The sequence below is a fragment of the Canis lupus genome, chromosome 11 (genome assembly GCF_011100685.1).
Source record: "Canis lupus familiaris isolate Mischka breed German Shepherd chromosome 11, alternate assembly UU_Cfam_GSD_1.0, whole genome shotgun sequence".
NCBI classification, from domain to species: Eukaryota; Metazoa; Chordata; class Mammalia; order Carnivora; family Canidae; genus Canis; species Canis lupus.
The window spans coordinates 3,033,919-3,048,512 of record NC_049232.1 but is presented as its reverse complement, the minus strand read 5'-3'; the positions used below and the strand labels follow the sequence as shown (position 1 = coordinate 3,048,512).

The window sequence follows — 14,594 nt, the reverse complement described above, 5'->3', positions numbered from 1 at the left end:
TGTGTCCTGGTCCTCCACCACCAACAGGATATCCTCTACATATTGCAATAAGGTCAAATGAGGGGGGCCCAGAGTGGAACTCACCCAAGTCTTCGTGTAAGGCCTCATCAAAGATTGTCCGTGAACTTTTGAATCCTCGTGGTAGTTGAGTCCAGGTGAGCTGGCCACTGATGCCTTTCTCAGGGTCCGTCCATTCAAAGGCAAAGAGGTCTTAGCTCTTGGGTGCTAAAGGCAGGCTGAAAAAGGCGTCTTTTAAATCTAATACCATATACCAAGTTTTGTCTGGAGGCAGGGGTGGAGAGGAGGGTGTATGGGTTTGGGGCCGTAGGGTGCATAAGTCCTGGACTGGCCTGTAATCGTTAGAGTGTGGTTTCCACACCAGCAGCGAGGGAGTGTTCCATGCCGATTGGCAAGGCCTTAATATGCCCGAGTCCAGTAGTCGCTGTATGTGGGATATGATTCCCGTATGTGCTACGAGAGGCATGGGGTATTGGCGGACCCTGACAGGGTCTGCCCCCGGCTTTAGTTCTATGTATATGGCCGGTCAGTGCCGGGCCAGCCCAATTCCCCCAGTTTCTGCCCATGCTTGGGGAAATTCCTGCAGCCAACAGTCAATGTCAGTCATTGGGGCTAAGGGTGTTTGGTGGAGATGATATTTGTCCTCTAAACTCAGGACAAGCACCTGAATCAGGTGCCCCTCCTTGTTTAGGATTTTTGCCCCTTCGGGGTGGAAGCGAATTTGTGCCCCCATCTTGGTGAGCAAGTCCCATCCTAACAATGGGTAGGGACACTCAGGGATGACCATAAAGGAGTGGGATACCTGGCCCATGCCAAGATCCACAGTTCTTCAGGTAGTCCATGAGTACTGTTTGGTGCCCGTGGCCCCTTGCACCCATGAAGTCTTGCTTGCCAATTTCCCTTGGGGTTGTAATAAAACTGAGTGTTGTGCCCCAGTGTCCACTAGGAATTCAATGGGTTGCCCCTCCACTCTGAGAGTTACCCTGGGCTCAAGGAGGGATGCCGAACCCCAACTCCTAGTCATCCAGGTCCTCCATCTCCAATATCTTTGCAGGGGCCTTAGATCTTTTGTTAGGGCAGTCTTTCACCCAGTGGCCCTCTTCTTTGCAATAAGCACAGTGGTTTTTGTTCAGTTTAGGGCGCTCCTGACAGGGACCAGGGCTATCCTCCTTACCTGTCCCTGAAGCCAGCTTCTTGAGGTGCGTCCATTTTTCCTGTGGGTCCTCCATTGTCGTGGCCAGCAGGATCTTGGCCAGGTTTCGGGTCTGCCGGTCACTTAGAGAAAGTCCAGAAGAGCAACAAACTAAACTATTTTTTTTTTCATTTATTTATGATAGTCACACACACACAGAGAGAGAGAGAGAGAGAGAGAGGCAGAGACATAGGCAGAGGGAGAAGCAGGCTCCATGCACCGGGAGCCTGACGTGGGATTCGATCCCGGATCTCCAGGATCGTGCCCTGGGCCAAAGGCAGGCGCTAAACCGCTGCACCACCCAGGGATCCCAACAAACTAAACTATTATAAATTTTCTGCTGCTATCATGAAGTCCTGCAAGCTCTTCTCTCCTAGTCTCTCTACTCTTTGCAATTTTCTTTTGATGTCTGGAGCAGCCTGGTTAACAAAAGCCATGATAATTGTGGCCTTTGTTTCTGGGGCTTCTGGGTTCATATGGGTGTCCTGCTTAAAAGCCTCTATGATTCTAAGAAGGCTGCTAGACTCTCATCCTTACCTTGTCTTACATCATACACCTTGGCCAGATTGGAAGGCTTGCTCATGGCAGCCTGGAGACCTGCCATTAGAGTCTGGCGGTAGACCTGGAGTCTCTCCTTCCCTTCAGCTGAGTTGTAGTCCCAGGTAGGGCGGGATAAGAGGAAGGCAGCATTTATGAGGTCTGGGTTTTGAGTCGGCTGTCTGTCTTCTCCCAGGACAGACTTTCGGGCTTCCACCTGAATCTGTTCTCTCTTAGGTGGTGAAGAGAACCTGCAAGAGCTGTTGGCAGTCCTCCCAAGTAGGCTGGTGGGTAAAGAGAACAGTATCTAAAAGCCCGATTAGATCTCTCGGATTATCAGAACTTTGCATTCTGGGTTTTCCAATTATATAAATCACTGTTGGAGAAAGGCCAATTAACATTGGCTGCCCGCCAGTCTCATCGGGGGGATCCTATGGTGCCCGGCGAAGGGTGGTGGAGTCGGCCGGCCCGCATTAGGGGGTGGGGCTGCCCGGTGGGTCTGGCTGTGTGTCCCTGCTACTGGCCTGTGTACAGGGACTCCCTCATCAGGGAGGGGTGGGCCCCTTCTGCAGCCCCCCCCGGGCCTCTAATGGGGGGGCAGAAGGGCGAAGGGGCAGTAGGTAGAGCGGTGGGAGAATCAGGGTCTCTAGGGAGGAATCCTGCAAGACCGGATAAAGGGGCGTTTTGGTCTTAGAGTCAGTCTCCTTCTCAGCCTTTTGCAGGGCTAGAAGTTTGGTAGGTCCTGCTTTGGGGGGTAAAAATCATTTTAGTCCAGGAGGGGGATTCTCAACCATGTCCTGCCAGGCCAGGATGTAGGGCACCTGGTCAGGGTGGCCATCTGATTTATCCCTGAAGATCATGGCCTTAACCTGTAAGAGAATAGGTTTGAAATTTCCCTCTCCGTATGTCTGTGCTCAGATTATGAGCTCTTTCCCTAACGTCCCAGAAGTGGGAGAGCATAAGAGACAGGGGGTGGTTTGTGTCTGCCCCATTATGTCTCCAGTCCACACCAAGGCACAAACAGTTATGACGACACAGTAACATAAACGTTCTAGTGTGGCCGTGGAGACAAAAGAGAAAGTCAACTGAAGGGCTGGCTGTTCATAAAGGCGGTCGGCCTGTGGGAGGCCCAGAAAATTAAGGCCATTCCACCTTAAGTTCAGGTTAGCACAGGTACAGCCATCCCAGGCCCCTGTGAATTAGAGCTGAAACTTACATTACTTCAGTTACAGGAAAAAAAGTTACAGCTTAATGCTTTAGAAAGCCCCATATTAGAATGAGAACAGAGCTCAAGCCAGTGGCAGGAAGCCCCTATTAGAATAAGAACAGAGCTCCATGCTCTCGAAAGCCCCATATCAGAATGTAAACAGAACTTGAGAAATTCCTCCAGCCCTTCTGGAGGTCCCCGAGACCAGCCCATAAAACTAAGCTGAAACCCACCTCGGGGTCCCAGTCCCTGCTCCACTGTGTGGGGTACACTTGGACGCAAGCTCGAGCTTGTTAATAAACCGTCATGTGTTTGCATCGGTGTCGGCTCCTTGGTGGTTTCTCAGATTCGCAATCTTGGGCACAACACGGCCCTCCTCACAGATGAGGACTTCGTCCTCCCAGTGGGGGCAAAGGACGTCTCCCAAGACCCCCGGTCAACAGCCTGCCAGCGCATCCGCCTAAGCCAATGTCGACCCAATACAGATTGGAATTCCTACAGGTAAAAATACAGTATTGAGTCCTCAGAGAATATGCGCGCAAAAAGTGGAAAAAGTTGAGTGCACTCACCACGCGTGGGACCCTCCAGATGGGATCCTGGGGATCTCTCGGATCCCGGACGATCCCCCGAATATTGTGCCCAAGATTGTGAATCCGAGAAACCACCACGGAGCTGATACCCATGCAAGCACACGAGGGTTTATTAGCAAGCTCGAGCTTGGGTCCAAGTACACCGGACACAGCGGAGCAGGGACTTGGACCCCGAGGTGGGTTTCAGCTGGATTTTTATGGGCTGGTCTAGGGGATTTCCCAGAAGGGGTGGGGGAGTTTAAGAGTATGTTCTGCAGTTTTTCCTGTAACTGAGGTAGGGTAAAGTTCAGCCCCTGGTTACAGGGGCCTGAGATGGCTGCCGAAGCTAAGATGGCTGTACTTGTGCTAACGCTAAGCTTGAGATGGGATGGCCTTAATATTCTCGGCCTCCATACTCTAGCTTCATATATGTCCTTGCAAATGGCAAGATTTCATTCTATTTTATGGCTGAATAACATTCCATCATAATACATACATACTACATCTTCATCAATTGGTGGACACTTGGGCTGCTTTTATAATTTGGCTATTATAAATAATGCTGCTATAAATATACGTATGTGTGTATCCCTTTGAATTAGTGTTTTGGGGGTACATATCCAGTAGTACAATTGACAGGTTGTGGAGTAGTTCTATTTTCAATTTTTTTGAGGAACCTCTCTACTGTTCTCCAGAGTGGCTGCACCAGTTGGCATTGGTGCATGACTATTCCTTTGTCTACACATCCTCACCCAACACCATTTGGGTTGTTGATTTTAGCCATTCTGACAGGTGTGAGGTGATAGCTCATTATAGTTTTATTTGCATTTCTGTGATGGTAATGATGAACCTCTGTTTATGTGTCGGCCATCCATGTTATTTTTAGAAAAATGTTTGTCTTCATGTCTTCTGCTTTTTAAAAAAAATATTTTATCTACATATTTAAAGTGAAAGCTGGGAGAGGGGCAGAGGGAGTAGGGGAAAAAGCATCTCAAGAAAACTGCTGAGCTTGCATTAAATGTGTAAATTGCCCTGGGTAACATTGACATTTCCACAATATTAATTCTTCCAATCCATGAGCATGGAATATTTTTCCACCTCTTGTATCTTCCTCAATTACTTTCAGAAGTGTTCTGTAGTTTTGAGGGTATAGATCCTTTACCTCTTTGGTTAAGTTTATTCCTAGGTATCTTATGCCTTTGGGTGCCATTGTATCTGGGATTGACTCCTTAATTTCTCTTTCTTCAGTCTCAGTGTATAGAAATTCCACTGACTTCTGGGCATTTATTTTGTATCCTGCCACACTGCCGAATTGCTGGATGAGTTCTAGCAATCTTGGGGTGGAGGCTTTTGGGTTTTCTATGTACAGTATCATGTCATCTGCAAAGAGGGAGTTTGACTTCTTTGCCAATTTGAATGCCTTTTATCTCTTTTTGTTGCCTGATTGCTGAGGCTAGGACTTCTAGTACTATGTTGAATAGCAGTGGTGAGAGTGGACATCCCTGTCTTGTTCCTGATCTTAGGGGAAAAGCTTCCAGTGCTTCCCCATTGAGAATGATATTTGGTGTGGGCTTTTCGTAGATGGCTTTTAAGATGCTGAGGAATGTTCCCTCTATCCCTACACTATGAAGAGTTCTGATCAGGAATGGATGCTATATTATGTCAAATGCTTTCTCTGCATCTAATGAGAGGATCATATGGTTCTTGTTTTTTCTCTTGCTGATATGATGAATCACATTGATTGTTTTACGAGTGTTGAACCAGCCTTGTGTCCCGGGGATAAATCCTACTTGGCCATGGTGAATAATTTTCTTAATGTACTGTTGGATCCTACTGGCTAGTATCTTGTTGAGAATTTTAGCATCCATGTTCATCAGGGATATAGGTCTATAATTCTCCTTTTTGGTGGGGTCTTTGTCTGGTTTTGGAATTAAGGTGATGCTGGCCTCATGGAATGAGTTTGGAAGTACTCCATCTCTTTCTATCTTGCTGAACAACTTTAGTAGAATAGGTATAGTTTCTTCTTTAAACGTTTGATAGAATTCCCCTGGGAAGCCATCTGGCCCTGGACTTTTGTGTCTTGGGAGGTTTTTGATGACTGCTTCAATTTCCTCCCTGGTTATTGGTCTGTTCAGGTTTTCTATTTCTTCCTGTTCCAGTTTTGGTAGTTTATAGTTTTCCAGAAATGCATCCATTTCTTCTAGATTGCCTAATTTATTGGCGTAAAGCTGCTCATAATAAGTTTTTAAGATCATTTATATTTCCTTGGTATTGGTGGTGATCTCTCCTTTCTCATTCATGATTTTACTAATTTGAGTCTTTTCTTTTTAAGAAGGCAGGTTAATGGTTTATACCATGGACTTTCTTCAGAGAGTTGGAACAAATCATCTTAAGATTTGTGTAGAATCAGAAAAGACCCCGAATAGCCAGGGGAATTTTTAAAAAGAAAACCATAGCTGGGGGCATCACAATGCCAGATTTCAGGTTGTGCTACAAAGCTGTAGTCATCAAGACAGTATGGTACTGGCACAAAAACAGACACATAGATCAATGGAACAGAATAGAGAATCCACAAGTGGGCCCTCATTTTTATGGTCAACTAATATTCGACAAAGGAGGAAAGACTATCCACTGGAAAAAAGACAGGCTCTTCAATAAATGGTGCTGGGAAAATTGGACATCCACATGCAGAAGAATGAAACTGGACGACTCTCTTGTACCAGACACAAAGATAAACTCAAAATGGATGAAAGATCTAAATGTGAGACAAGATTCCATCAAAATCCTAGAGGAGAACACAGGCAACACCCTTTTTGAACTTGGCCACAGTAACTTCTTGCAAGATACATCCATGAAGGCAAGAGAAACAAAAGCAAAAATGAACTATTGGGACTTCATCAAGAAAAGAAGCTTCTGCACAGCAAAAGAAACAGTCAACAAAACTAAAAGACAACCTACAGAATGGGAGAAGAGATAAAGGGCTAGTATCCAAGATCTATAAAGAACTTATGAAACTCAACAGCAAAGAAACAATCCAATCATGAAATGGGCAAAAAGACATGAACAGAAATCTCACAGAGGAAGACACAGACATGGCCAACAAGCACGTGAGAAAATGCTCCACATCATTTGCCATCAGGGAAATACAAATCAAAACCACAATGAGATCCCACCTCACACCAGTGAGAATGGGGAAAATTAACAAGGCAGGAAACCACAAATGTTGGAGAGGATGTGGAGAAAGGGGAACCCTCTTGCACTGTTGGTGGGCATGTGAACTGGTGCAGCCACTCTGGAAAACTGTGTGGAGGTTCCTCAAAGAGTTAAAAATAGAACTGCCCTACCACCCAGCAATTACACTGCTGGGGATTTACCCCAAAGATACAGATGCAGTGAAACGCCAGGACACCAGCACCCCGATGTTTCTAGCAGCAATGTCCACAATAGCCAAACTGTGGCAGGAGCCTCAGTGTCCATCGAAAGATGAATGGCTAAAGATGTGGTTTATGTATACAATGGAATATTACTCAGCCATTAGAAACGACAAATACCCACCATTTGCTTCGACGTTGATGGAACTGGAGGGTATTATGCTGAGTGAAGTAAGTCAATCAGAGAAGGACAAACATTATATGTTCTCATTCATTTGGGGAATATAAAAAAACAGTGAAAGGGAATAAAGAGGAAAGGAGAGAAAATGAGTGGGAAATATCAGAAAGGGAGACAGAACATGAGAGACTCTTAACTCTGGGAAATGAACAAGGGCAGTGGAAAGCTAGGTGGGTTGGGGGTGGGGGTGAGTGGGTGATGGACACTGAGGGGGGGGCTCTTGATGAGATGAGCACTGGGTGTAATGCTATATGTTGGCAAATTGAACAATAATAATAAAAAGAAAAACTGCTGAGCTGGATGGGAGGTTTGATCCCACAACCCTGAGATCATGACCTGAGCCAAAGTTAAGAGTTGGACACTTGACCAACTGAGCCACCCAGGCAATGTGGGAAACCAAATAACAAGAATTTGTAGATACAACTAAGTGTCTATACCTGCAGCCCACTGACAAATACTTGAGGCAGGCAGAGCATGTTGTTACAGGAAGCTCCCAATTGTCTTAATGTTAATGCCTTGCTAGAGGGAAAAGCAAGCATAGTTTGACAATAGCAAGGACTCCTATATCCTGTGGGTCCTCTTTAGCATATGAAAATCCTTTTGAAACTTCCCTTATCTTTACTTCTCCCAACCCCAGAGTAGTATATAATCAGTTGTTCCTCACAATCCCAAAGCAGCTTCTTCTGTCCAGGAGTCCTGTCCCTGTGGTTTAATAAAACCACCATTTTGCACCAAAGACGTCTCAAGAATTCTTTCTTGGCCATCAGCTCTGGACCCTACCAACCTTACCAAAAACCTTTCAAAAACTACGTTCCAGGGCAGCCCGGGTTGCTCAGTGGTTTAGCACTGCCTTCAGCCCAGGGTGTGATCCTGGAGACCCAGGATCCAGTCCCATGTTGGGCTCCCTGCATGGAGCCTGCTTCTCCCTCTGCCTGTGTCTCTGCCTCTCTCTCTCCTTGTGTCTCTCATGAATAAATAAAATCTTAAACAAACAAACAAAAAAAAAAAACAAAAAACCTACGTTCCAGGCACCTCTCTTCTGCCAATTTTTTTGGGGGTGTTGAGTTTGATAAATTCTCATAGATCTTTGGATACTAACCCTTTACCAGAAATGTAATTTGCAAATATTTTCTCCCATTCCGTAGGTTGCCTTTCAGCTTTCTTGTTTCCATTACTATGCCGAAGCTTTTTACTTTGAGGTCCCAATAGTTTATTTTTGCTTTTGTTTCCCTTACCTCAGGGGATCTCTAGAAGGAAGTTGCTATGGCTGATGTCAAAGAAGTTACTGCCTGTGTTTTCTAGGATTTTTGTGGTTTCAGGTCTCACATTAAGGTCCTTAATCCATTTGGAGTTATTTTTGTGTTTGGTATAAGAATATGTTCCAGTTGCATTCTTCTGCAGTTTTCCTAGCACCATTTGTTGAAGAGATTGTCCCTTTCCCATTTGATATTCTTTCCTGCTTTCTCAAAGATTAATTAACTACTACAGCTTTGTAGTATAACCTTGAAGTCTGGAATTGTGAAAGCTCCAACTTTGCTTTTCTTTTTCAAGATTGCCTTGGTTATTTGTGGTTCTATACAAATTTTAGAATTGTTTTAGCTCTGAAAAAAAAATTCTGTGTTGGTATTTTGATAGGGAATGTATTAAATTTGTAGATTGTCTTGGGTAGTATGGAAGAACATTGTTAAATTGTCCAATCCATGAACATGGAATGTTTTTTCATTTCTTTGTCTTCAGTTTCTTTCATCAGTATCTTATAGTTTTCAGAATACAAGTCTCTCCCTTCTTTGGTTAAGTTTATTCCTATTCTTATTTTGGGTACAACTGTAAATGGGACTGTTTTATTAATTTCTGCTCCTTAATTGTTGGTGTATAGAAACACAACAGATTTCTGTAAACTGATTTTTGTATCCTGCAACTTTACTGAATTCATCTATCAGCTGTAGCAGGGTTTTTTTGGTGGTCTTTTGGGTTTTCTATATAGAATGTCATCTGCAAGATGTGAAAGTTTTACTTTTTCCTTACTGATTTGGATACCTTTTATTTCTGCTTGTTTTACTTCTGTGGCTAGGACTTCTAGTATCTTGTTGAATAGAAGTGGTAAAAGTGGATATCTCTGTCCTGTTTGTGACCTTAGGGGGGAAAGCTCTGTCTTTCCCCTTTAAGGATGATGTTCACTGTTGGTTTTTCATAGATGACCTTATTATGTTGAACTATGTTCCTGCTAAACCTATGTTGCAGAAGGTTTCTATCATGAATGGATGTTGTACTTTGTCAAATGCTTTTCCTGCATCTTCTGAAAGAATCGTATGGTTCCTATACTTTTTTTATTAATGTGATATCATGTTGATTGATATCAACATATTGAATGATGCTTGCAGCCCAGGAATGAATCCTACTTGATGGTTTTAAGGTGTTTTTTTGTTTGTTTGTTTGTTTTTTTCCGATTTGCTAGTATTTGTTGAGGATTTTTGCATGTTTATCAGGGATATTGGCCTGTTGTGTTCTTTTAGTGGTGTCTTTATCTGGTTTTTTGGAATCAGGATAATGCTGGCCTCATAGAATGAATTTGAAATTTTTCCTTCCTTTTCTATCTTTTGGAGATAGGTAGAATAGGTATTTGAGAAGAATAGGTATTAACTTTTCTTTGGTAGAATTCCCCTATGAAGCCATCTAGCCCTGGAGTTTTGTTTGTTGGGAGTTTTTGATTATGGATTCAATTTCTTTGCTGGTTCTCAGTCTGTTCAAATTTTCCATTTCTTCCTGTCTTTTTTTTTTTTTTTTTTTTTTTAGATTTGTATTTATTCATGAGAGACACACAGAGAGAGGCAGAAACCTAGGCAGAGGGAGAAGCAGGATCCCTTCAGGGAGCCTGATGGAGGACTCAATCCTAGGACCCCAAGATCTCGACCTGAGCTAAAGGCAGATGCTTAACCACTGAGCCACCCAGGTGTCCCCATCTTGATGTTTTTAAATCAGTTTTGTAAACTTGTTTTCCTGTGAACTACTTCTTAAGTCATTACCTGTTGGGCAGGCTGAGAGACAGGGGCACCCAAAATGGCGGACATCTCAAATTGGGTCAAGATGGCTGATCTTCCCGCCAAAGCAGCCGTGACCACACATCGTCTCCAGTAAATCGAAACCTAGACGGGAAATGAAACTTTCCATTGGACTTCCCAGCCAGGGGCCACCCCCTCAACGTCTGGACTTTCCCCACCCCCAGCCAATCACCTAGGGACACGGTGCTCCCTTGCTAATTTGGCAAGAGACCCACCTGGATCCAGACCTGGAACCAATAAGTCTTTTAAAAAAAAAAAAAAAAAAAAAAAAAACCCCGCACTCCGCACCCCGCCGACCTCCCTGACTCTCCTCTGCCGAGTCGCGGAACCTCACCGGAGGGCACTGGTAATAAGGCTCATCCTACGGATCGCTTTGCCTTGGGGTCTCCATTCTCCTAAAAAAACCCTTACATTACCTATTTTTCGTTACATGTTTTTACTCCAACTTTTAAAAAATATTTTATTTATTCATGAGAGACACATAGAGGGAGGCAGAGACCTAGGGAGAGGGAGAAGCAGGCTCCCTAGGGGGAGCCCCAAGTGGGACTGAATCCCTGGGATCATACCCTGAGCCGCTCAGGTACCTCCTCTTCTTGTTTGTTTTGATAGTTTATATATTTCTAGGAATGTATCCATTTTTCTAGTTTTTCCTTATATTATAATTTCTGTGGTGTTGGTGGAGTTTTTGACTTTCATTTGTGATTTTACTTGAGTCTTTTCCCTTTTTTCTTGAGAAGTCTGGCTAAAAGTTTACCATTTTTTTTTTTTTTTTTTTTTCAAAGAACCAGCTCCTGGTTTCATTGATCTGTTTTGTTGTGTGCAAATTATTATATTATGTATTTCTGGTCTAAACTTTATTTCCTTCCATCTGCTGGTTTTAGGTTTTGTTGTTTTTCTAGTTCCTTTAGGTGTGAGGGTAGGTGGTTTGAGATGTTGTTTTCTTCTTGGGGAAGGCTTGTCTTGCTGCATACTTCCTGTTGGGCTGGTGAGACTGGGGACCCCACAACAGCCGACCCGAGGCCAGCAACCTCCCAATAAGACCACCTTGCCGCCCTACCTTAGCACACAAAGACCGGTAACCCTTGCCCTAACTGGAATGCAGCCCTACCCCCATCTTCCCGCCAACACCACCTTACCTCCCTACCCTAACTTAGCTTACAAAGACCTGGAACCCTTGCCCTAATCAGAATGCCGCAGTGCCCCCATCTGGAAACTCTTTATAGAAACCCTGCAGTTTGCCTGGGTGCGACTTCCCTGACTCAAGCCCCTTTGAGTCCCGAGTTATGGAACCTCACCCAGGTTCCTCACCTTCCCCATTAAAGCACTCTTGAACCTACTGCCTGGCTCTGCCGTTTTTTGTTTTTGTTTTTGTTTTAATTTTAATTTCTCTCCCATTCATTTGGGAAAAACCTAACACTTCCCTCTTAGAACTGCTTTTGCTGCATTCCAAAGGTTTTGGACCACTGTGGTTTTGTTTCCATGGAAACAAATGAAACATTTCATTTGTTCAGCTTGATTTTTCATTTGTTTGGCTTTTTTTTTTTTTCTCCCCATATCCATTTGTGTGATAAATGTTTTTCCATCTCTTTACCTTAATTACCTTAATCTGCATGTGTCTTTATGTGTCTAAAATGAGTCTCTTATGGGCATCATATGTATGGGTCTTGCTTTTTTTTTTTTAATACATTCTGTCACCCTATGTCTGATTGGTGTGTTCAGTCCATTTACATTCAAAGTAATTATTGAAAGATATGTATTGTCATTTTGTTACTTGTTTCTGAAGATTTCCTGATCCTTTTTTGGTTCTCTTTCATGGCTTGCTGATTTTCTTTGGTGAAATATTTGGATTTCTTTCTCTTTGCATATTTTAGTGGTTTTTGACTACCAGGTTTGTATATAACCTCTTCTGCAGATACCAGTCTATATTACATTGATGGTCATTTAAGTTTGTACACATTCTTTGCTCCTTTCCTCTCCATGTTTTTATTTTGTGAGTTTAACTGATTTTCTACAGAAATAAACCATTTTTACTGTTTTTGTTTCCTGTCATTTTACTGTTACTTTTGGTCTCTCCTTTTCACTCAGAGTCCCCTTTACTATTTCTTGCAGGGCTGATTTAGTGGTCACAAACTTTTTTAGTTTTTGTTTGGGAAACTTTCTAGTCCAATGATAGCCTTGTTAGAATATTCTTGACTACAGATTTTTCCCATTCATCACTTTGAATATATCATACCCCTCCCTTCTGGCTGTCCATGTTTCTGCTGAAAAAAAAAAATCTTCTATTAACTTTATGCATCTTCCTTTGTAAATTACTGTTTTTTGTCTTGCTGCTTTTAAAATTCATCACTATATTTTGCCAATTTAATTATAGTATGTCTTGGTATGGGTATGCTTCTATTGATTTTTGATGGGAGTTCTCTGTAGCTCCTGGATCTGGATGTCTGTCTTAGGAAAAATTTCAAATTTTCTGCCCCCCTTTCTCTTTTCCTGAAACTCCTATAATACAAATGTGATTATGTTTGATGGCTGCAGAGTTCCCTGGGACTAGAATGAGTTCCTATTCTCATTTTGTGCAATTCATTCTTTTGTTCAGCTTGATTTTTCCGTTACTCTATATTCTAGATCACTAAGTTATTCCTTTGCTTCTTCCAGCCTGCTGTTCCTTCCATCAAGCATGTTTTCATTTCATTTATTGTTCACTTTATCTGTTATTCTGTAGTTCTATGTTAAGGATCTCACTTGTCTTAAGTGATCATCGCTTTAAATTTACTATCAGTCATATTACTTATGTGTTTCACTTAGATCTCTGGTTGGTGGCCTAATCCTGTTCTTTCACTTGGGATAAATTTGTCTCCTCATTTTGTCTGCCCCTCTGTCTGTTTCCCTCTGTTAATCAGTTATGGGGGCACCTGGGTGGCTCAGTAAATTGAGTTTCTGACTCCTGATTTCAGCTCAGGACATGATCTCAGGGTCCTGGGATCAAGCCCTGCATTGGGCTCCATGCTCAGTGGTGAGTCTGCTTGAGAGTCTCTCTCCCTCTCAGCTATGTCTTCTGCTCATGTAAAGTAATGACTTTATAGAGAGATCCTGGAGTGCAGCATCCCCTGTTTACCAGAACCTGGCACTTTAGAAGAGTATCCTACGTGTGTTGCTTATACCTTGCTGTTGTGTCTGAATCCCTTTTCTTTTCAATGCTGCCATCTGTACTATCTGCCTGTTGTGGGCTGTCTTTGCTCTCTGTTATTGGGATATAGGTAGGCCAGCTCTGAGGGGCTATGCCCACTGGGGAACTTGAGAATGGGGTGGCAGTGTTAGCAAAATTTGTGCTAGGCCACTAGTCCTATGCTAGATACCCTAAGCACTATGGGCACCAGGGACTGTGCATCTGGCAGCTGGGGTACACAGCAATGGCTGAGCACAGGTGGGTCTGGTGTACAACAGGAGCTGGGGGCACGTGGCCCTGCAACAGTGCACAGTACTGGCTGTGCACCTGGTGGCTATGTGGGGTACATGTGTGGTGTTGGCTGGTCATGGCACATTGGCTGGATGCAGTGTGGGACAGCTGTGTACCTCATGGCTATGTAGGGTAGGTCACAAGATTTGCCCCAATCCCAGGACCAAGGCTAGTAGGGTCGGAGTGGGTAAGTCCATCAGAGATCTCATGAGTGTGGCACACTGCTAGGAGATTAAATACCAAGTATCTGCAGCCGTGCTTCCCACAGGTGGCTCTGTGTTTATGCTGGGAGGCAGGAAAGGAAAATGGTGCCTACCAGCTCCCTTGTTTTCCAGGAAGTACCCCGATACCTTTCAAAATCAGTGTGAACAGACAGCTCCCATTTGCCCCTGGTATTGTGTAAGCTGCTGTTTCTTTCTTTCTTTCTTTTTTTTTTTTTTTTAAGATTTTATTCATGAAAGACACACACACACACACACACACACACACACACACAGGCAGAGACACAGACAGAGGTAGAAGCAGGCTCCATGTAGGGAGCCTGATGTGGGATTCAATCCTGGGACTCCAGGATCACGCCCTGAGCTGAAGGCAGGCGCCAAACCACTGAGCCACCCAGGAATCCCCTAAGCTGCTGTTTCTATGCTGCCCCTCCTCACAGACTGCTGACTCTTCAAGGACCCAGCTGTCACTCACCCTCTCAGCTCACCCAGTGCTGAGCCAGCTGACTTTTAAAGCTCCAGGTTCCACATCCCACTTGTTATATAAACTCAGGGATTTCAGTCCCTCTGGTTTTCAAAGCCAAACATCGTGCAGATTGGTCTTTCCTGTGTGAGCTCCCTGGTGTTAGGGCCCATTTCCCTACTCTCTCTGTGGGTATAGCTCCCTCCCTCCACTCTTCTGATCTTCTTAACCATTCAGCTTCAGTTTCTTTAGTTGTGGAGACTGT

General features: G+C 43.9%; 1 long non-coding RNA gene across 1 annotated transcript in view; it reads left to right on the top strand.

The window, feature by feature from the left end:
- Window positions 1-3,311: 3,311 nt before the first annotated feature.
- Window positions 3,312-14,594, top strand: part of LOC119876790 — a 42,019-nt gene continuing 30,736 nt past the window's right edge. The window contains exon 1 of the long non-coding RNA XR_005366495.1: window positions 3,312-3,455. This is a non-coding gene — a long non-coding RNA (uncharacterized LOC119876790). The remainder of the gene's footprint in view (window positions 3,456-14,594) is intronic.